Source organism: Oncorhynchus tshawytscha, linkage group LG03 (genome assembly GCF_018296145.1).
Source record: "Oncorhynchus tshawytscha isolate Ot180627B linkage group LG03, Otsh_v2.0, whole genome shotgun sequence".
Taxonomy (NCBI): Eukaryota; Metazoa; Chordata; class Actinopteri; order Salmoniformes; family Salmonidae; genus Oncorhynchus; species Oncorhynchus tshawytscha.
In genome coordinates, this window is record NC_056431.1 from 81,364,542 (window position 1) to 81,386,966 (window position 22,425).

Below are 22,425 nucleotides of genomic sequence, written 5' to 3' on the forward strand. Positions count from 1 at the left end.
TAGGGCCTGTAGGACCTGACTACACTACTGAACAATAGCCCAGGTGGGACAGAACTAGGGCCTGTAGGACCTGACTACACTACTGAACAGTAGCCCAGGTGGGACAGAACCAGGGCCTGTAAGACCTGCCTTGTTGATAGTGTTGTTAAGGCGGCAGAGCAGCACTTTATTATGGACAGACTTCTCCCCATTTTAGCTACTGTTGTATCGATGTGTTTTAACCATGACAGTTTACAATCCAGGGTTACTCCAAGCAGTTTAGTCACCTCAACTTGCTCAATTTCCACATTCATTACGAGATGTAGTTGAGGTTTAGTGAAGGATTTGTCCCAAATACAATGCTTTTAGTTTTAGTCCTAAGTATTTCTAACTTATTCCTTGCTACCCATTCCAAAATGAACTGCAACTCTTTTAGTGTTCCAGTCATTTCAGTCGCTGTAGTAGCTGATGTGTATAGTGTTGAGTCATCAAAGCCAGTGGCATGTTGTTAGTAAAATTGAAAAAAGCAAGGGGCCTAAACAGCTACCTTGGGGAATTCTTGCTTCTACCTGGATTATGTTTGAGAGGCTTCCATTAAATATAATAATCTGTGTTCTGTTAGACAAGTAACTCTTTATCCACATTTTTCAGAGGATGTGAAGCCATAACACATTTTTACAGCATCAGACTATGATCGATAATGTTAAAAGCTGTGCTGAAGTCTAACAAAACAGCACCCACAATATTTTTATCATCAGTCATTTGTGTAAATGCTGTGCTTGTTGAGTGTCCTTCCCTATAAGTCTGTGAAATAGCATTGTATCTTGTCAAACACAATGTTTTCCAGAAGTTTAGTAAGGATTGGTCACAGGGCTGATTGGTCAGCTATTTGAGCCAGTAAAGGGGGCTTTAGCTTCCCTCCAGGCCTGAGGGCACACTCTCTCTAGTAGGCTTAAATTGAAAATGTGGAAACATCGTCTGCTATTAGCCTCAGGAATATTCCATCTAGATTGGCCATGTTGTTATAATCTCCACCCGGCACAGCCAGAAGAGGACTGGCCACCCCTCATAGCCTGGTTCCTCTCTAGGTTTCTTCCTAGGTTTTGGCCTTTCTAGGGAGTTTTTCCTAGCCACCGTGCTTCTACACCTGCATTGCTTGCTGTTTGGGGTTTTAGGCTGGGTTTCTGTACAGCACTTTGAGATATCAGCTGATGTTCGAAGGGCTACATAAATACATTTGATTTGATCCCGGTGGTTGTCATTGTTGATAGACAGACAATTTTTTTTGCCTCTTCCATGCTGACTTAAAGTCTTTTAGAATTTGGTCAGATATACTTGGATGTGTTGTCAGCGTTTAATGCTGTCATGTCATCCCTAAGTTTGTTTATCTTGTCAATGAAAAAGTAATAGTTGCCAATATCAGTGGGTTTTGTAATAAATTAGCCGTCTGATTCAATGAATGATTGAGCTAAGTTTGCCTTTTTCCCCAAAATGTAATTTAAGGTGCTGCTAAGCTTTTTACCATCATTCTTTATATAATTTATCTTTGTTTCAAAGTATAGTTTATTTTTATTCAGTTCAGTCACATGACTTCTTAATTTGCAGTACGTTTGCCACTCAGTTGGGCGGCCAGACTTATTTGCCATACTTTTTGCCTCAAGCCTCTCAACCATACCATTTTTCAATTTCTCATAAATCTAAGGGGTTTTAACAGTTCAGTCATTTTTCTTAATGGGTGCTTATTAGTAACTGGAATAAGCACTTTTCATAAATGTGCAGCATCTGGAGTCTTATGGCTTCGGAGAAGAAGCTGTTAATTAAGATGCCTTTTGGACCTGAACTCTGTGCTCCGGTACCGCTTGCCGTGCGGTAGCAGAGAGAACAGTCTATTACTGGGCCGTACGCACAACCCTCTGTAGTGCCTTGTGGTCGGAGGCTGAGCAGTTGCCGTACCAGGCGGTGATGCAACCAGGATGCTCTCGATGGTGCAGCTGTAGAACCTTTGGAGGATCTGAGGGCCCATGCCAAATCTTTTCAGTCTCCTGAGTGGGAATAGGCTTTGTTTGTGCCCTCTTCACGACTGTCTTAGTATGTTTGGACATGGACACCAAGGAACTTGAAGCTCTCAACCTTTTCCACTGCAGCCCCGTCAATGAGAATGGGGGACGTGCTCGGTCCTTCTTTTCTTGTAGTTCACAATCATCTCCTATGCTGTGAGCGTGTGATGAATACAATGGGAATATACACGCGCAATGTAATTGCACACAATTATGCAAATGAGCCTAAAGACTGACGAGCATGACCGGTCAAATGTATTGGATAAAAAGTGTTGTTTTGCAATGGAACAATTTATGGTGCCAGTTTGATAGTTAAAAAAATGCAATAAAATATCAACCAAAAGCCAGCTATTATCGGCAAATGGAAACCTTGGTTGGTGTGTTTGGACGGAGACCAATGAGAGAACTTTCAGTTTCCAGGCAGAGTTATGCTCCTGGGCCTCCTCTCTGTTCTCCCTGACCCTGTGTGTGTGTGTGTTACTCAGCTCATTCTGCCCTCTGCCTCATGGTCTGTTCTCTGTTAGCCCAGTCCAACATGTCTGTCTGGCCCTGCAGCTGCAGCAGGGCTAAATATAGACACTGCTGCTGTGTCCCTCCACTTCCCTTCCCTGCCTGGTTCTCCTGCAAAGCAGGTTCCCCTTGTTGGCTGTGACTGGCACCGTAACCAAATATCCCTATATTACTTCTGTGTTAGACGTCACCTATGTTTTTAGCTGACTGTCGGAGTGGAAATATGTACTCATTGAGTCCCAGTGAGTGACTTGGCAAAATGCCAGTATTGTATTCCACTGGAGGGTGTTGACAAGGCAGGGACCAGGCCATGGTCAGAGTACTGAGGGTGTTTCTGATGTTGGGGGTTACCTGAGCTCTATCAGCAACAAGGAGCCTGGTGGAAACAGCTTCTTGAGCTGCCCTGCCCTCCCCCAGAAGCCATTTAGTCAATGCATAAATGAACCACTCAATTAAAATTTTATTTGACACATGCTTGGTAAACAACAGGTCGAGACTAACGGTGAAATGCTGACAAACAGGCCCTTCAACAATGCAGAGCAAAAAATACAAAAACATCCCATCCCTCCCTTCCGTCATCCCTCTCCCCTCCCGGCCTTGCCCCCATCCCCGGCATCCCTTTTCCCCCCACCCCGGCATCCATCCTTCCCCTCTTTCCCCCATCCCCGGCATCCCTCTTCCCCCCACCCCGGCATCCATCCTTCCCCTCTTTCCCCCCATCCCCCCATCCCTCTCCCCCATCCATCCATCCTTCCCCTCTTTCCCCCATCCCTCCCCCCATCCTGGCATCCATCCTTCCCCTCCCCCCACCCCGCATCCATCTTGCCCCCGGCATCCCTCTTCCCCCCACCCCGGCATCCATCCTTCCCCTCTTCCCCCATCCCGGCATCCCTTCCCCCATCCCGGCATCCATCCTTCCCTCTCCCCCATCCCGGCATCCATCCTTCCTCCCCCCATCACGGCATCCATCCTCCCCCATCACGGCATCCATCCTCCCCCATCACGGCATCCATCCTCCCCCATCACGGCATCCATCCTCCCCCATCACGGCATCCCCCCCCATCACGGCATCCATCTCTCCCCCCACGGCATCCCCCCCCCCATCACGGCATCCCTCTTCCCCCATCCTGGCAGGCATCCCCTCCCCCCATCGTCTGGCAGGCATCCCCCTCCTCCCCCCGTCCCTCTCTCCTTCCCCTCCCGCCAACCCTCATCCCCCCTTCATAACTCCGTACCTCCCCCTCATAAATGCATCCCCACCTCGTCCCTCCACTCATCCCCTCCTCCCTCCCTCCCCTTATCTGTCCCTCACCCCCTCCCTCGTCGCTCCACTCATCCCCTTCCTCCCTCCCTCCCTCGCCCCGTCCCTCCCTCCCTCCCTCGTCCCGTCCGTCCTCTCCCCTCCACTCATCCCTCCCTCTCCTCCCCCCTCATTCCCCTCCTCGACAATAAAAAAAAAGTATATATATTTATATAATATAAATAAATAAATCTTGGTTGACCGAAAGTAGTCTGTTCAAAAATGTTTTAAAGGTGTATTTTTTACATATATAGATATGCTTTAAGCTCACTGTTTTGATGAAATAAGACACTTAACCTGACCCAACCATTCTCGTCGAGCTCCTGCTGGCTTTCACAGATTCTGCCATTACTCTCCTGACGTTGCCGGTAATAGGCTACACGAGGAGTCGGCAACCTTTCTCATGTGGGATACCAATTTATCTTACCATTTATACCGATCTTAGTGCCAGTTGTGGTTTTCATATGCACATTTTTTGTTGAACAGTTTCATTTATTTTATAATGTCTTCATTTCTCAAAATCATTATCATTTGGTAAATCTAAATGATTCAAACCTAGAAAGTAACTTCTATTTCCATAGCCAACAAGTAACAACATTGCAGCCTGCAGATAGAAAATATCCTGATTTAAAAAAAATAATATTTTTTGTATTTAAAATTTTTTTAATTAAAATCAGGAAAAAAATCATATTAATCACATTGGCTACACATGGCCTGTCTGCAACGAACTTGAAACATTGTATCAACTATTAACTTGGGTTCAGCCTGAAGCTGGTTCGAGCGCACTAGCAACATTCTATAAAATATTCTGGGCGCTCAGATTCCCAACGCTGAATAGCATGACAACAGTCAAATAATATTACAAAAAAATATTCATATTCATGAAATCACAAGTGAAATTTTGAAACACAGCTTAGTTTATCTACCTGTCTCAGATTTTGAGCCTAATCCAAGCAATAAGTTTATCAGCCTTATGTACACTTAGCATCAGGAAGCTTGGTCACAAATCAGAAAAGCAATCAAATTAACCGTTTACCTTTGATCTTCAGATGTTTTCACTCACAAGACTCCCAATTACACAACAAATGTTCCTTTTGTTCCATTATTTTTATACCCAAAATACTGACGTTTGTTTGTCGCCTTATGTTCTAAAATCCACAGGAAAGAGCGGTCACGACAACGCAGACGGAAATTCCAAATAGTCTTCATAATGTCCACAGAAACATGTCAAACGTTTTTATAATCAATCCTCAGGTAGTTTTTAAAATATATATTCGATAATATATCAACCGAGTATGTAGGTTTTTCAATAACAGCGGGAGGAACAATGGCGGCTTTACTCTGTAGCGCAAAAACTCTGAGAGCCCCCACCTATCCACTTATGCAATGTGATCTTTCATGCTCATTTTTCAAAATAAAAGCCTGAAACTATCTAAAGACTGACACTTTAGGGAAGCCAGAGAAAAAGGAATCTGGTTCATATCCCTTTAAATGGAGGATAGGCATGCATAGGAACAGAAGGGTTTCAAAATAAGAGGCACTTCCAGATTGGATTTCCCTCAGGGTTTCGCCTGCAATATCAGTTCTGTTATACTCACAGACAATATTTTGACAGTTTTGGAAACTAGAGTTTTTTTCTATGCTAATCTGACAATTATATGCATATTCTAGCATCTGGTCCTGAGAAATAGGCCGTTTACTTTGGGAATGTTATTTTTCCAAACATAAAAATAGTGCCCCCTAGCTTCAAGAGGTTATTAATTAAGCAGCCGGTGAAGATACTGCGAGACACCGGGGCAGCCCTTAATTTTGCAGGGGGTTTTGCCTCTTATTTCTGGTTCTGTCGTTGTTGGACTGATGCCTGGCCAACTGGTGAAGGGGTCTCATTCATTTTGGGAAATTATTTGGCTGGAGGGAAGGTTGTGCCAAATCATGTTGTTTTTGTAAGGAACCCAGAATAAAGGAACCTGATGGGCTATCATTAATGTACCCTGGAGTGTTCCCAGCGTGTTCCGTTACATGTGCTATGTCTAAGAAAGTCGCCGGGAGCAAGTCTCGTGTTGAGGATGTCAGCAATCCCACCATCGTCGATCTGTCTGAGACGCTTATGGGTGGAACCTCCTGTGTTGATCTCTCCTTTGAAAACACAAAATGTAAGCAAGTTTGTAGGACCGCCAAAGGAAGTGAGCGTCTCTACAGTTGACACTGATGCCTTGGAAGCAGCTGATTGAAGAACGGAGTGAAGATGTTTCCCTCTCCCGTCGTTTTACTATTCAATATACATTTCCACCCAGAGCGCAGGGGCAAAAAACTCATGTCAACATGTTGAAACTTTATTTCACCCACTACGATCGGGCAGAGAAGTCAGTGGAAACCGGGAGTGATATTCTGCCTGTAGCCACTGCTGATGCCGTTGAGCACGAGGAAAGCCCAATATACCCTGTGCCATACCCTGGGAATAACTTAGATTTTTAGAAAGCCTTGTTTTCTTTGGCACACTTTTCTCTGGAGGAAAAAGGTGACATTTTTATTTTTTATTTTACCTTTATTTAACTAGGTAAGTCAGTTAAAGAACAAATTCTTATTTTCAAAGATGGCCTAGGAACAGTGGGTTAACTGCCTGTTCAGGGGCAGAATGACAGATTTGTACCTTGTCAGCTTGGGGGTTTGAACTTGCAACCTTCCGGTTACTAGTCCAACGCTCTAACCACTAGGCCACCCTGCCGCTAAAACCAGTGAAACAATATCATGGTTTATTCATAGATGTGCCAACTCAGACAAATGTGCTAGAGCAGGATATTGATGTTGGGGACTCTGCCCCAATTAAACAACATGTCTATCGAGTGAATCCTGAAACAACTAGAGTGAAGCTCCGCAGTGAGGTGGAGTTAATGCTTGAGCACAGCATTGCACAACATGGCAACAGTCCCTGGAGTTCTCCCTGTATATTAGTACCTAAGGCAGATGGTTCTATGCGGTTTTGTTAACATTTTTGGAAACTGAATACTGTTACGAAGTCGGGCTTGTATCCATTGTGTGGACCGCATTGGCGCTGCTAAGTATGTTAGCAAGTTAAGTCTACTGAAGGGATATTGGCAGGTCCCTCTCACTCAGCACCAAATAGTTGTCTGTTTTAGTCATTCCTGACGGTTTGTTTTCCTACCTTCGTCTCCCAGTCGGGTTACGAAATGCAAGCGTCACATTCAATCATGGACACTGCTTTGCGTGATGTATTGTTGTCTCGACCTTGCCCTTTGTTTTATTTACATTTTTTATTTTACCTTTATTTAACCTGGTAGGCAAGTTGAAAAGTTTTCATTCACAACTGCGGCCTGGCCAAGATAAAGCAAATCAGTTCGACACATCCAACAACATAGAGTTACACATGGGATAAACAAATGTACACTCAATAACACAATCTGTATACAGTGTGTAAATGAAGTAAGAAGGTAAGGCAAACCTTACCAATAGCGGCGAAGTAATTACAATTTAGCAATTTACACTGGAGTGATGGATGTGCAGATGAGATTGTGCAACTAGAAATACTGGTGTGCAAAAGAGCAAAAAAACATATGGGGATGAGGTAGGTAGTTGATTGGATGGGCTATTTACAGATGGGCTGTGTACAGCTGCAGCGATCGGTAAGCTGCTCTGACAGCTGACGCTTAAGAGGTTTTAAAGTTAGTGAGGGAGATAAGTCTCCAACTTCAGTGAATTTTGCAGTTCATTCTATTCATTGGCAGCAGAGAACTATAAGAAATGGCGGCCAAAGGAGGTGTTGGCTTTGGGGATGACCAGTGAAATATACCTGCTGGAGCGCGTGCTACGGGTGGGTGTTGCTATGGTGACCAGTGAGCTGAGATAAGACGGGGCTTTACCTAGCAAGACTTATAGATGAACTGGAGCCAGTGGGTTTGGCGATGAATATGAAGCGAGGGCCAGCCAACTAGAGCATACAGGTGGCAGGGGTGGGTAGTATATGGGGCTTGGTGACAAAACGAATGGCACTGTGATAGCAAATTGGATGCAGTCTGAGTAGAGCATTGGAGGCTATTTTGTAAATTACATCGCCAAAGTCAAGGATCGGTAGGGTAGTCGGCTTTACGAGGGTATGTTTGGCAGCATGAGTGAAGGAGGCTTTGTTGCGAAATAGGAAGCCGATTCTAGATATAATTTTAGATTGGAAATGTTTAACATGAGTCGAAGGAGAGTTTACAGTCTAACCAGACACCTAGGTATTTGTAGTTGTCCACATATTCTAGGTCAGCACCGTCCAGAGTAGTGATGCTAGTCAGGTGGGCGGGTGCGGGCAGTGATCGGTTGAAGAGCATGCATTTAGTTTTACTAGCGTTTAAAAGCAGTTGGAGGTCATGAAAGTAGTGTTGTGTGGCTTTGAAGTTCATTTGGAGGTTTGTTAAAAAATCCAAGGAAGGGCCAGAAGTATACAGAATGCTGTCGTCTACGTAGAGGTGGATCAGGGAATCTCCCACAGCAAGAGCGACCTCATTGACATATACCGAGAAGAGAGTTGGCCCGAGAATTGAACCCTGTGGCACCCCCATAGACTGCCAGAGGTCCGGACAACAGGCCCTCCAATTTGATGCTGTTGACCACTGTTGATGACACAACAGTGGTAGGCCTGATCACCAACAACGATGAGACAGCCTATTGGGAGGTGAGAGATCTGACAGTGTGGTGCAAGGATAACAACCTCTCCCTCAACGTGATCAAGACTAAGGTGCATGTGTCTGTTCGAACGCTAGACCTCATGTGGCTGGAGTGTGTCAGCAGTTCCTGCAAGAGGAAGGCATTGATGCTATGGACTGGCCCGCCCGTTCCCCAGACCTGAATCCAATTGAGCACATCTGGGACATCATGTCTCGCTCCGTCCACCAACGCCACATTGTACCACAGACTGTCCAGGAGTTGGCGGATGTTTTACTCCAGGTCTGGGAGGAGATCCCTCAGGAGACCATCCGCCACCTCATCAGGAGCATGCCCAGGCATTGTAGGGAGGTCATACAGGCACGTGGAGGCCACACACACTACTGAGCCTAATTTGGACTTGTTTTAAGGACATTACATCAAAGTTGGATCAGCATGTAGTGTGGTTTTCCACTTTCATTTTGAGTGTGACTCATTTCCATTGATCATTTTTGTGTGATTTTGTTGTCAGCACATTCAACTATGTAAAGAAAAAAGTATTTAATAAGAATATTTCATTCATTCAGATCTAGGATGTATTATTTTAGTGTTCCCTTTATTTTTTGAGCTGTGTATATTATATTTTTGGACCATGTTCTGTATGTTGTACGGTCACTAGTTGGACTGGGTTCTGCATGTTGTACGGTCACTAGATGGACCGGGTTCTGCATGTTGTACGGTCACTAGATGGACCGGGTTCTGCATGTTGTACGGTCACTAGATGGACCGGGTTCTGCATGTTGTACGGTCACTAGATGGACCGGGTTCTGCATGTTGTACGGTCACTAGATGGACCGGGTTCTGCATGTTGTACGGTCACTAGATGGACCGGGTTCTGCATGTTGTACGGTCACTAGATGGACCGGGTTCTGCATGTTGTACGGTCACTAGATGGACCGGGTTCTGTATGTTGTACGGTCACTAGTTGGACCGGGTTCTGTATGTTGTACGGTCACTAGTTGGACCGGGTTCTGTATGTTGTACGGTCACTAGTTGGATGTTGGACCGGGTTCTGTATGTTGTACGGTCACTAGATGGACCGGGTTCTGTATGTTGGACCGGGTTCTGTATGTTGTACGGTCACTAGTTGGACCGGGTTCTGTATGTTGGACCGGGTTCTCGATGTTGTACGGTCACTAGATGGACCGGGTTCTCTATGTTGTACGGTCACTAGATGGACCGGGTTCTGCATGTCGTACGGTCACTAGATGGACCGGGTTCTGCATGTTGTACGGTCACTAGATGGACCGGGTTCTGCATGTTGTACGGTCACTAGATGGACCGGGTTCTGCATGTTGTACGGTCACTAGATGGACCGGGTTCTGCATGTTGTACGGTCACTAGATGGAGCAGAGATTGGTTGGCTGCGGTCAAATGTATTTTCATGGAGGGAGATGCTTCTTCATCTCACGTGAGTGATTTACATGTTCATGTAAGTGGTAACGAGTTGAAGTCCACTTCCTTATTGTTTTGTTGGCACATTCATTTATTCTTATTTTGCGTGTTTCGTGGGCCTTTGCCACAGAGTCGGGCGCATAGGCTATTTAGTGTTCTTTTGATTGACGACCGAACTTAGCTTGTTGACTATTTTACAAAAGGTGTCTAAATGACTTAATAAAGTCAATCTCCTATATCCCCTTGCTCTTTACTGTATATATCATACAACGTAGGTACGTCCATGGCAGTCTTCCCTCTAAGCTGCGTGCCGTAGCCCCGAGACTACCGCTCAGCCCCCGAGAGACTGCCCCGCAGAAATATCAGCCCACAGTGGGATGCATGAGATTGAACTTCATTGAGGCCTACCGCTGGCTAATCGGATGGCTCCGATGACATGACAGTCTGCAGTAACGTAGAGGGCATAAAAGAAAGCTACAGAAAAGTTGATAGGTTCAAAATGTTTAAAACATGACTGGGGAGAGATTGTCAATGAAATCAGCAAAGTGCTGCAATTTTGTTGAGTGAGTTCATGTTTAAGTTCTTAGTCAACACTTTGTATTATACACCTTTATAAGCCATAAAAAGCACTTCCTATTTCCACTCAGCGCTACAACAAGCACTGCAGCAGTAATGAATGGGTAGGAAAGTGTATCTATATAGGCTTGCGTTATTATTAGGGGCTTGGGACTTTTTCAATGTCGAGGAATATTTAACTTTCTCTGTTTTATAGTAGTAATGAATGTGTACGAGGCACCCTCACTAGCTTTAAGCACCAACTGTCAGAGCAGCTCACAGATTACTGCACCTGTACATAGCCCACCTATAATTTAGCCCAAACAACTACCTCTTTCCCTACTGTATTTAATTAATTAATTAATTTTGCTCCTTTGCACCCCATTATTTTTATTTCTACTTTGCACATTCTTCCATTGCAAATCTACCATTCCAGTGTTTTACTTGCTATATTGTATTTACTTTGCCACCATGGCCTTTTTTTGCCTTTACCTCCCTTATCTCACCTCATTTGCTCACATCGTATATAGACTTGTTTCTACTGTATTATTGACTGTATGATTGTTTTACTCCATGTGTAACTCTGTTGTTGTATGTGTCGAACTGCTTTGCTCTATCTTGGCCAGGTCGCAATTGTAAATGAGAACTTGTTCTCAACTTGCCTACCTGGTTAAATAAAGGTAAAATAAAAAAACATATGTGAGGTGGACCCTCAATCTGCTGCTCTCTCCCTCCGCTGAGACTGACCATCAGATGCAGGCACCGTCAGCCTAGTAAAATCAAAGTAAAAAGCAAATTATTTAAATGTTTCACAAGTAATACAACAAATCTATTGCCTGTGCGATCATATAGCCTAACTCAAATGTTGCTGTGGTAATGCATTGGGCCTATAGCTTGCTTCTCAAACCTCATTGCTGCAGAACTGTTTTTAATTGGTTAATTTGGCATAGGCTTATATTTTTTTTAAGTCATGTTTAATAAAAACTTTGAGGTAGATCTTGGCTTTCATTTTGACTCCTTGATCTTGACTCAGAAAAGGTTGGTGTCCCTGTAAACACCATCAGCGTTTCCCTTTTTTTGTGGCAATTGTGACACACAATATTAGCCACTTTCAATGCCACATACTGCAACAACACAAACTATGCAACAGATTTTGTTGTAGGCAGAACGCATCGGAGTAGAATTCTTTTGCCACGCACTACTCAGCCCGTACTCTATACAGACCGGTAGGTAAAGGCATAAACAATCAGACCTGCAGTAGGCCTATATGCAAATAGACCATAGTGCCTTCAGAAAGTATTCAGACTCCTTGACTTTTTCCACATTTTATGTTACAACCTTACTGTAAAATGGATTAAATAAATACAAATCCTCAGCAATCTACACACAATACCCCATAATGACAAAGTGAAAACAGGTTTTTAGAAATTATTGCAAGTGTATTAAAAAAAAAATAAAAAAAAAACTTATTTACAAGTATTCAGTCCCTTTGCTATGAGAATCGAAATTGAGCTCAGGCACATCCTGTTTCCATTGATCATACTTAAAATGTTTCTACAGCTTGATTTGAAGTCTACCTGTGGTAAATTCAATTGATCTGACATGATTTGGAAAGGCACACGTGTCTATGTAACGTACCACAATTGATAGTGCATGTCAGAACAAAAACCAAGCCTTGAGGTCAAAGGAATTGTCCGTAGAACTCTGAGACCGGATTGTGTCGAGGCACAGGTCTGGGGAAGGGTACCAAAACATTTCTGCAGCATTGAAGTTCCCCAAGAACACAGTGGCCTCCATTCTTAAATAGAAGAAGTTTGGAACCACCAAGACTCTTCCTAGAGCTGGCTGCCCGGCCAAAATGAGTAATCGGGGGAGAAGGGTCTTGGTCAGGGAGGTGACCAAGAACCTGATGGTCGCTCTAGAATTCCTCTGTGAAGATGGGAGAACCTTCCAGAAGGACCACCATCTCTGCAGCACTCCACCAATCAGGCCTTTATGGTAGAGTGACCAGATGAAAACCACTCCTCCGTAAAAGACACATGACAGCCTGCTTGGAGTTTGTTAAAAGGCACCAAAAGACTCTCAGACAATGAGAAACGTGAATGATGAAAGCAAGATTGAACTTTTTCAGCGGCAGGGACTGGGAGACTCGAAGCAAATTACAGGGAGATCCTTGATGAAAACCTACTCCAGAGCGCTCAGGACCTCAGACTGGGACAAAGGTTCACGTTCCAATGACCCTAAGCACACAGCCAAGACAATGCAGGAGTGGTTTCCGGATGTCCTTGAGTGGCCCAGCCAGAGCCCGGACTTGAACCCAATTGAACATCTCTGGAGAGACCTGATTAACTGTGTAGCAACACTCCCTATCAACCTGACAGAATTTGAGATGATCTGCTGAGAAGAAATGGAGAAACTCCCCAAATACAGGTGTGCCAAGCTTGTAGCGTCATACCCAAGACGACTCGAGGCTGTAATCGCTGCCAAAGGTGCTTCAACAAAGTACTGAGTAAAGGCTGTGAATACTTATGTAAATATGATATTTTCCTTTTTTTAATATTAAAAATTAGCAAATGCTTTGTCATTATGGAGTATTTGTGTGTGTGTGTGTGTGTGTTGAGGGGGTAAAAACAATTTTAATACATTTTAGAGTAAGGCTGTAACCTAACAAAAGTCAAGGGGTCTGAATACTTTACGAAGTCATTGTATATGGATCTGTGCAATTTACTTTGAACTGGACTGTGTTTACAGCATGATCGGTCATGAGTAAATGCACTTGTTTTGAGATCAAAGTCCTGCTTGTAGCCAAGTGTGCATATTTTGTTCATATCCTTTGCTAGTTAGTGAGTTATTAGTTCAGTTATAGATAATTTGTAGTCCGCAATAGAGTGATCACAATCAGCAAAGGTGATATTTCAAAATGTTTAAAACCATGACTAGAGAGACTGTCAATGCTGTTTTTATGAGTGAGTTCATGTTTAAGTTCTTACTCAGCACTGTCCACACTTTGTATTCCACATCTTTTATAAGACATAAAATGCATGTGTTTCCAATTTCCACTCAGCGCTACAACAAGCACTGCAGCAGTAATGTATGAGTAGGCAGTGGTGGAAAAAGTGCCCAATTGTCAATGAAGCATTTGTGTTTAGTGAGTCCTGATCAGAGGCAGTAGGGATGACCAGGAATGTTCTCTGTTTAGTGAGTCCTCCAGATCAGAGGCAGTAGGGATGTTCTCTTAAGTGTGTGATTGGACCATTTTCCTGTGCTACTAGGCATTCAAAATGTAACAAGTACTTCTGGGTGTCTGGATAAATGTATGGAGTAAAAAGTACATTTATTTTCTTTAGAAATGTAGTGAAGTAAAAGTTGTCAAATAATAATCATAAAGTACAGATCCCAAAAACGACTTTAGTACTTTAAAGTATTTGTACTTAAGTACTTTACACCACTGTGAGTATTAGTGTATCTAAAGTGCATTCGGAAAGTATTCAGACAAGTATTCAGACCCCGTGACTTGTTCCACATTGTGTTACAGCCTTATTCTAAAATGGATTGAATTAAAATATACTATGTGTAATCTGGATGGATGGATAGACAGCTGGACAGGGATGTACCTTGTAAATTGATGAGGGGGATAAACTATTGCATGCTTTCATAAGCTTGGGTCCCAGGAAACACAACATTTATTTAACGATAAATGTTTAATAATCCCTGGCCTATAGGCTAGCGCTTCTACACCCCTGCACATCTAGCGAATTAGCTTCTCGAGCGTCAAACGACAGTTGGAAGGAGATGTTAGACTAAGTTAGCATAACAACTGCTTAGAACCATTAGTAAACACTCCCACTATTAGATCAAGTTGATCTACATGGAAATCAAGTTATTAAATAAAAAATACCTATTGAAACAGTTTTGATGGTTATTTTCATGGCAGTCTTTATCCATAACCGTCAGTTACACTGTTATTCAATTACCTTCACAGCCCTACCTACATGTACATATTACCTCAACTACCTTATACCCCTGCACATTCACTCAGTACTGTTACGCTTGTATATAGCCTTGTTTTTGTTCATTTGTGGTACAATTTCTTTTTTAAATTAAGCAAATTTTTCTGACTTTATCTCAGCGTTGTTGGGAAAGGGCTCGTTAATTTAACATTTCTTAGTAAAGTCTACGCCTGTTATTCGGCGCATGTGACATACAACTTGCATTTGATTTAGCATGTTCTCTGTCTAGTAGAATAGGAAAGGACTAGTCTGTCCTCATGCTGCTCAAGGCTAACTGGATCTGCTTGATGTCACTGACTCATTTAGTTTATGTGAAGGAGTCTACTCTCTGCAGCAAACAATATATCAGGCCAGCAAGAAATATATAGCCTATATTTTCAATTGTACTGGTCTGTTGTGACTGGGGGAGGGGGCTGGTCTGTTGTGACTGGGGGAGGGGGGCTGGTCTGTTGTGACTGGGGGAGGGATCACAATCCCAAGCGTCAGCTGGAGTGGTGTAAAGCTTGCTGCCATTGGACTCTGGAGCAGTGGAAACGTGTTCTCTGGAGTGATGAATCAAGCTTCATCATCTGGCAGTCTGACGGAATAATCTGGGTTCAGTGGATGCCAGGATAACGTTACCTGCCCGAATGCGTACTGCCAACTGTAAAGTTTGGTGGAGGAGGAATAATGGTCTGGATTTTTTTCATGGTTAATGGCTAGGCCCCTTAGTTCCAGTGAAGGGACATCTTAATGCTACAGCATACAATGACATTCTAGGCGATTCTGTGCTTCCAACTATGTGGCAACAGTTTGTATTTATTATGGATCCCCATTAGCTGCTCCCAAAGCAATTTGGGGAAGGCTCTTTCCTGTTTCAGCATGACAATTCCCCCTTTCACGAAGCGAGGTTCATACAGAAATGGCTTGTTGAGGTCTGTGAGGAAGAACTTGACTGGCCTGCACAGAGCCCTGGCCTCAACCCCATCAAACACCTTTGGGATGAATTGGAACGCTGACTGCGAGCCAGGCCTAATCACCCAACATCAGTGCCCCACCTCACTAATGCTTTTGTGGTTGAATGGAAGCAAGTCCCTGCAGCAATGTTCCAACATTACTGTAAAGCCTTCCCAGAAGAGTGGAGGCTGTTATAGCAGCAATGTTCCTACATCTAGTGGAAAGTCTTCCCAGAAGAGTGGAGGCTGTTATAGCAGCAATGTTCCTACATCTAGTGGAAAGCCTTCCCAGAAGAGTGGAGGCTGTTATAGCAGCAATGTTCCTACATCTAGTGGAAAGTCTTCCCAGAAGAGTGGAGGCTGTTATAGCAGCAATGTTCCTACATCTAGTAGAAAGCCTTCCCAGAAGAGTGGAGGCTGTTATAGCAGCAAAGGGGGTGTGGGTATTTTCTTATTTAACCTTTTATTTAAACAAGGAGTTATTGAGGTTAATAATCTCTTACAAGAGAGCCCTGTACACCATTACAATAAAAACAGAATATTAAAACAACATACATGTGTATAAAACAATATCAATCAGCACAATATACAAAAATAAACATTATTTAATTAACGCAATCCCATTCAACTACATGGAGGTCCTCAATCAATAATGTAAAAACTTCCTGAGTTGCACCAGCACATCTAACTGCAGGGAATTCTGCAGATTGTTCCACAATTTAGGGTAAAAAAAAACCTCAGATTTTCCCAAATCTGTGGAGACTGAAGGGATCTCCAGTATTATCCATTCCTGTGAACAGGTTTGGTAACTTATGATTCTTATCTTCGTTAATGATGTTGCATATCGAAAGAGTTTGTCAGATTGCTTTGTAGATAAATAAAAGAGAATGCAGATTTCTTCTTACAGACAGAGAGGTCCATCCATCATTTTATACAGACTACAATGATGAGTCCTAACTGTCCCCTGTGATAAAACATATTGCTGAATGATATACTTTAGTTTATGGGTTTCCTCATGCATGTAAACAATATCACCGAAATCCAATACAGGGAGAAACGTTGTTTGAACGGTCTTTCTCATATTTTTAATACTAAGGCATGATTTATTTTGATGTAAAAAAACAATCTTGGATCTTAGCTTCTTTGTCAGATTTTCTATATGTGTGACGAAGGACAACTTGTCATCAACCCAGACACCCAGGTACTTACATTGGGGAACAAGCTCAATTTGGCTTCCATTTATAACACAAACATATATATATATATATCAACATTGTGATGTAGAGATCAGCATGAGCTTGGTTTTACTTGTGTTTAACACTAATTAAAGATCTTTAAGTGATTTCTGAATTGAATCAAGGTCATGCTGAAGGGTGGCACAGGAATACAAAACTGTCATCTGCATAGAGATGAATGTTATGAGTTAACAGTGTTTCCTATGTCATTAATATACAAAGTGAAACAATAATGGACCCAAAATAGAACCCTGAGGAACACCTTTTTGAATCTCAAGAAATTCTGATTCAACCCCATTAAGATGGCCTGAGAATTCTGATTCAACCCCATCTATCAGATGGCCTGAGTTAAGTCGCTGAGATAATTTTGAAACCATGAACAGGCTGTATATTCCAGGCCTACTCTTGATAATTTCTTCAGTAAAATAGAACGATCAACAGTGTCGAACGCCTTTGACAGGTCAATAAACAAGGCATCACAGCTCTTTTTAACATCCAAGGCATTGACAAGATCAGTACTATGCCCAGTTCTAAACCCTGATTGGTTTATATTAAGAATACAATTATCAGATAAAAAGTAACAAAGTTGTACTTTAACCAAGGATTCAAGAATCTTAGCTAAACAAGGTAGTCTTGAAATGGTAGTCTTGAAATAGATGTCCAGATCATTTGTATCCCCACCCTAATGGAGTGACAGATGTCCAGATCATTTGTATCCCCACCCTAATGGGAGTGATAGATGTCTACATCATTTGTATCCCCACCCTAATGGAGTGATAGATGTCCAGATCATTTGTATCCCCACCCTAAAGGGAGTGATAGATGTCCAGGTCATTTGTATCCCCACCCTAATGGGAGTGACACATGTCCAGGTCATTTGTATCCCCACCCTAATGGGAGTGACACATGTCCAGGTCATTTGTATCCCCACCCTAATGGGAGTGACACATGTCCAGGTCATTTGTATCCCCACCCTAATGGGAGTGACACATGTCCAGGTCATTTGTATCCCCACCCTAATGGGAGTGACACATGTCCAGGTCATTTGTATCCCCACCCTAATGGGAGTGACACATGTCCAGGTCATTTGTATCCCCACCCTAATGGGAGTGACACATGTCCAGGTCATTTGTATCCCCACCCTAATGGGAGTGACACATGTCCAGGTCATTTGTATCCCCACCCTAATGGGAGTGACAGCTCACATGCAGATGTCCATGCTTTTGGAATACTTCCTGATAACTATGTTAAATTAAAATGTGGGCTACTGAGCCAGTAATAAGGGGTTCTGCACACTTCAGCAGACCAGGCTCCAAATGATCAGCCCCTGGGGATGTTTTTCTTTGTCTGTTAGCAAAGAATCCAGGACTTCTTTCAGTGAATTTCCAAATAGAGAAGTTCTGACCAGCATTTTCAGTATCATTCAATAGATTTTCACCATCTACATCAAAACTACTCTTTTCAAGAGCTGGCTTTGAAATACATTCAAATATAAAGCCTGCAGAGATCAAATGGTGATTGAAATGCATTAATGATATCCATTTTGTCAGTAATGGGGCCAGAATCGAAATACATTTCTTGGGAGAGAAGAGGAGACACAACCCTTCTGGGATTTGACAGCTTTCCAACGTTTAGCTGGGTTCCCTGTACATTCAGAGAGTGTATTAACGTAATCATCTGATTTAGCTTTTTTAAACTAGTTTTACACAGATTTCTCAAATCACCTGAAAGACTGCCAGTCTGGGCCCCGAGGTTGAATCTAGCTTTGGCCCAGGCAGCATCTCTGTTGTGTATGTCTTCAGATAGCTCTGGATTGAACCAAGGGAAAGACTGATTTCTCTCTTTAAAAATTTTTTTTTGTCATGTTTATCTACAGTATGTTAGAAGTGGTTCAGAGCCAGCTCTGGGTCAGGTATAGATGCAATACAATCAGTCACAAAAGGCATGTTCATTTTAATGTTTAAAATTGCTCGTTGATAAAAACACATTTTGGATAGAGGCATCTGTAAATCCCTGACACATACAATGGGACAGCGGTCACTAATTTCCAAAGCACTCCCAGTGTATTTCTCTGGAGTATTTGTAGGTCAATCAATGTCAATTTCGTAGGGTTCTTTAAGTTTGGATGATGTGAAAGGGATAAATGTCATGGAAACGTCATAAAATACCTGATTTACTAATTATCCCTAGCGCAAATACATCCGTGTCTGTCCGGAGCTCTCTGGTGTTGGAAACGGAGGGCCCAGAATTGTTAATAATAGGAAGTTTCTAACCAGACCCAGTTGATACAATATTTCAAGTACTTTGCAGACAGGACGGAGTAACAGTTTAATTTCAATTATAATATCTTCGTTTTTCAAAATATAGTCGATTAGTTTATTAAAACACACAGGGTGTGTCTGGTCAATTTTTAAACGTGTTTTTCCAACCAATAACTCAAAGATTGGATTATACCTATTAGGAAAAGAAAACAAAGGAATAGCAATGATGTTTCTCCGGGTTAGCACCATTATGTCACCACCTTCAGATACAACATGTACAACTCTCATAGAGACTAAAGAGGAGATGGTAAAAAGTGACTTTACATGTAATGATAATATCGTCCTCACATCAATTTAGTTGACCAAGAACCTTTCCAATGTTTGATGACAACAGCAGGGGGCCATTTTCACCCAGGTGAATTCCACTTCCACAAAGTAGCCAGGCCTAATCCAGAAGGTGTCATAATTGTCGTCAAAATTGGTCTAGCTTTACTAGACCCGAACAAGCCAACTGGCATCCAGTTACACCATAGATCCTTTCAATACCAACCAACCTGACTGATTGTTCTCTCAATTTCTAGGTGACTGAGCGAGCGACAGATGAGTGACAGCACGGACACCCAGCTTTTTCACCTGGTGGACATCTGAACTCTGGAAGAGTGAGGTAAGGTCAGGGGTGAACGGCCAGTCTGATATTTTTATCTCACTCCACTCAGTAAAAAAAAAACTTAGTTTCTCAGTCATTTGTCCAATTATCTTTCTGTTAGTCCATTTTGGGGGCCTGTGTTGTACTGATTTCTTCACTGTCTCATAGCCTCAGTAGGGGGCACTAGGGCTGTCCCCGACCCAATTTTTTTATTTACCTTTGTCAATCTAGAGTGGGCTGTTCTTTCGATTAATCGATTGGAAAAATACATGTTTAAAAATTGACCAGACACACCCGATGTGTTTTAATAAAATCTACTATTTTGATATACAAAAATGTTGTTATAATTGAACTTAAACTGTTATCAATCCCATCTGCAAAGAACTTGAAACATTGTATCAACTGGGTCTGGCCAGAAGCTTGCTATTATTAACTATTATGGGCCCTCCGTTTCCAACTCCAGTGAGCTCCGGACAGATACTTGTATTTGCGCTAGGGATAAGAAGTAATCCAGTATTTTATGACGTTGACACTGGATCAGATGAGGACATTTTTCCCTTTTTATATTGAGGCTTGTGGTTATCGAAAGGGACAGAGCTGAAAATATTTTTCAAATACATTGAAGAACTGTTGACATTGTCAATTACTTTGTTTACTTGCTGTTTGAGGTGAAGAAAAAAATGACTGAGCAGCTCCACAGCTCATTAACATAATCAGAAATGCAGTTGGACATCCCCAAATGTAATTAAAAGAATGTAATAAATGTGCAACCACTCGACTTAAAGTCTGTCGTCAGATATCAACCAAACAATCGATCGGTCAAGTAAACGGGGTCAGAGGTCAGAGGCACAGAAAGAAGATATATGGGCTTCATATACGCCTTGTTCAGAACCAGGCTTCTCTAACCAAATCAAATTATCCGCAGAAATTGTTGCAACCCCAATTACAAGCTTGTTCAACCTCTCTTTCTTATTGTCTGAGATCCCCAAAGATTGGAAGCTGCTGCAGTCATCCCCCTCTTCAAAGGGGAGACACTCTAGACCCAAAATGTTACAGACCTATATCTATCCTATATCTATCCTACCCTGCCTTTCTAAGGTCTTCGAAAGCCATGTTAACAAACAGATCACCGACCATTTCGAATTCCACCGTACCTTCCTACCTGGTTTCAGAGCTGGTAATGGGTGCACCTCAGTCACGCTCAAGGTACTAAACTATATCACAGCTGCCATCGATAAAAGACAATAATGTGCAGCTGTATTCATCGACCTGGCCAAGGCTTTCGACTCTGTCAATCACAGCCTTGGTTTCTCAAATGACTGCCTCGCCTGGTTCACCAACTACTTCTCAGAGTTCAGTGTGTCAAATCGGAGGGCCTGTTGTCCGAACCTCTGGCAGTCTCTATGGGGGTGCCACAGGGTTCAATCCTTGGGCCGACTCTTCTCTGTATACATCAATGATCTACGCTGAGGTGGATCAGAGAACCATTCTGTATACTTCTGGTCCTTCTTTGGACACTGTGTTAACTGACCTCCAGATGAGCTTCAATGCCATACAACTCTCCTTTCGTTGCCTCCAACTGCTCTTAAATGCAAGTAAAACTAAATGCATGCTCTACAACCGATCGCTACCCACACCTAACCCCGTTGTCCAGCATCACTACTCTGGACGGTTCTAACTTAGAATATGTGGACAACTACAAATACCTAGGTGTCTGGTTAGATTCTAAACTTTCCTTCCAGACTCACATTAAGCATCTTCAAACCAAAATTAAATCTAGAATCGGCTTCCTATTTCGCAACAAAGCATCCTTCACTCATGCTGCCAAACACACCCTCGTAAAACTGACTATCCTACCGGTCCTTCTGCGATTTCATTTACAAAATAGCCTCCAACACTCTACTCAGCAAATTGGATGGTGTCTATCACAGTGCCATCCATTTTGTCACCTAAGCCCCATATACTACCCACCACTGCGACCTGTATGCTCTCGTTGGCTGGCCCTCGCTTCATACTCGTCGCCAAACCCACTGGCTCCAGGTCATCTATAAGTCGTTGCTAGGTAAAGCCCCGCCTTATCTCAGCTCACTGGTCACCGTAGCAGCATCTCCCTCACTAGCTTTAAGCACCAGCTGTCAGAGAAGCTGATCACAGATCACTGCACCTGTACATAGCTCATCTGTAATAGCTAATCCAACTACCTCATCACCATGTTATTTATTTTGCTCCTTTGCACCCCAGTTTCATCTTCTGCACATTATCACCCCAGTGTTTAATTTGCCATACTGTAATAATTTCACCACTATGGCCTATTTATTGCCTATCCCCCCTTATCCTACCTCATTTGCACATACTGTATATAGACTTTCTCTATTGTATTATTGACTATTTTTTAAACATTTTTTTAATGAGCGCCAGCCGTTCTCTGGCTTTTCTATGGAACTGTTTGGTGATCGACTAGAAATGCCTTGAAGATCAACCAATCAACCTGTTGGTGACCACTGCTCTAGACTATACGCGCTTGTTTTGTCACAAACTATTTGAATTTTAGCAACCAAGACATGGCGGTGCAGTTTCTGCATAATTCAGCTTTAATTAAATGTTCTTGGATCCTTTAAAGAACTTAGACCAGCTGTTCTGTCAACATTCTTACAACATTAAGGGAATGTCCTAACTTAACACTGTATGACATCCCAACTGAGCATATTTTGTGTTTTGGGAACCTATCTCTTGTAATGTACCTTTTATGATTATCCTCGAGAGTCCAAATAGGTCAGATCAGGTTTGCAATGAATGACTTAAATTAGACCCCCTTCTCACCCATAGAGGGGGAAGGAA

General features: G+C 42.7%; 1 protein-coding gene across 1 annotated transcript in view; it reads left to right on the top strand.

Moving 5' to 3' along the window:
* LOC112243553 (protein FAM126B-like) overlaps positions 1–22,425 on the top strand; it is a 202,560-nt gene that overhangs the window by 21,035 nt on the left and 159,100 nt on the right. The window contains exon 2 of the mRNA XM_042320080.1: positions 19,523–19,605. The gene's annotated coding sequence lies outside the window, so the exon portion shown is untranslated. The remainder of the gene's footprint in view (positions 1–19,522; positions 19,606–22,425) is intronic.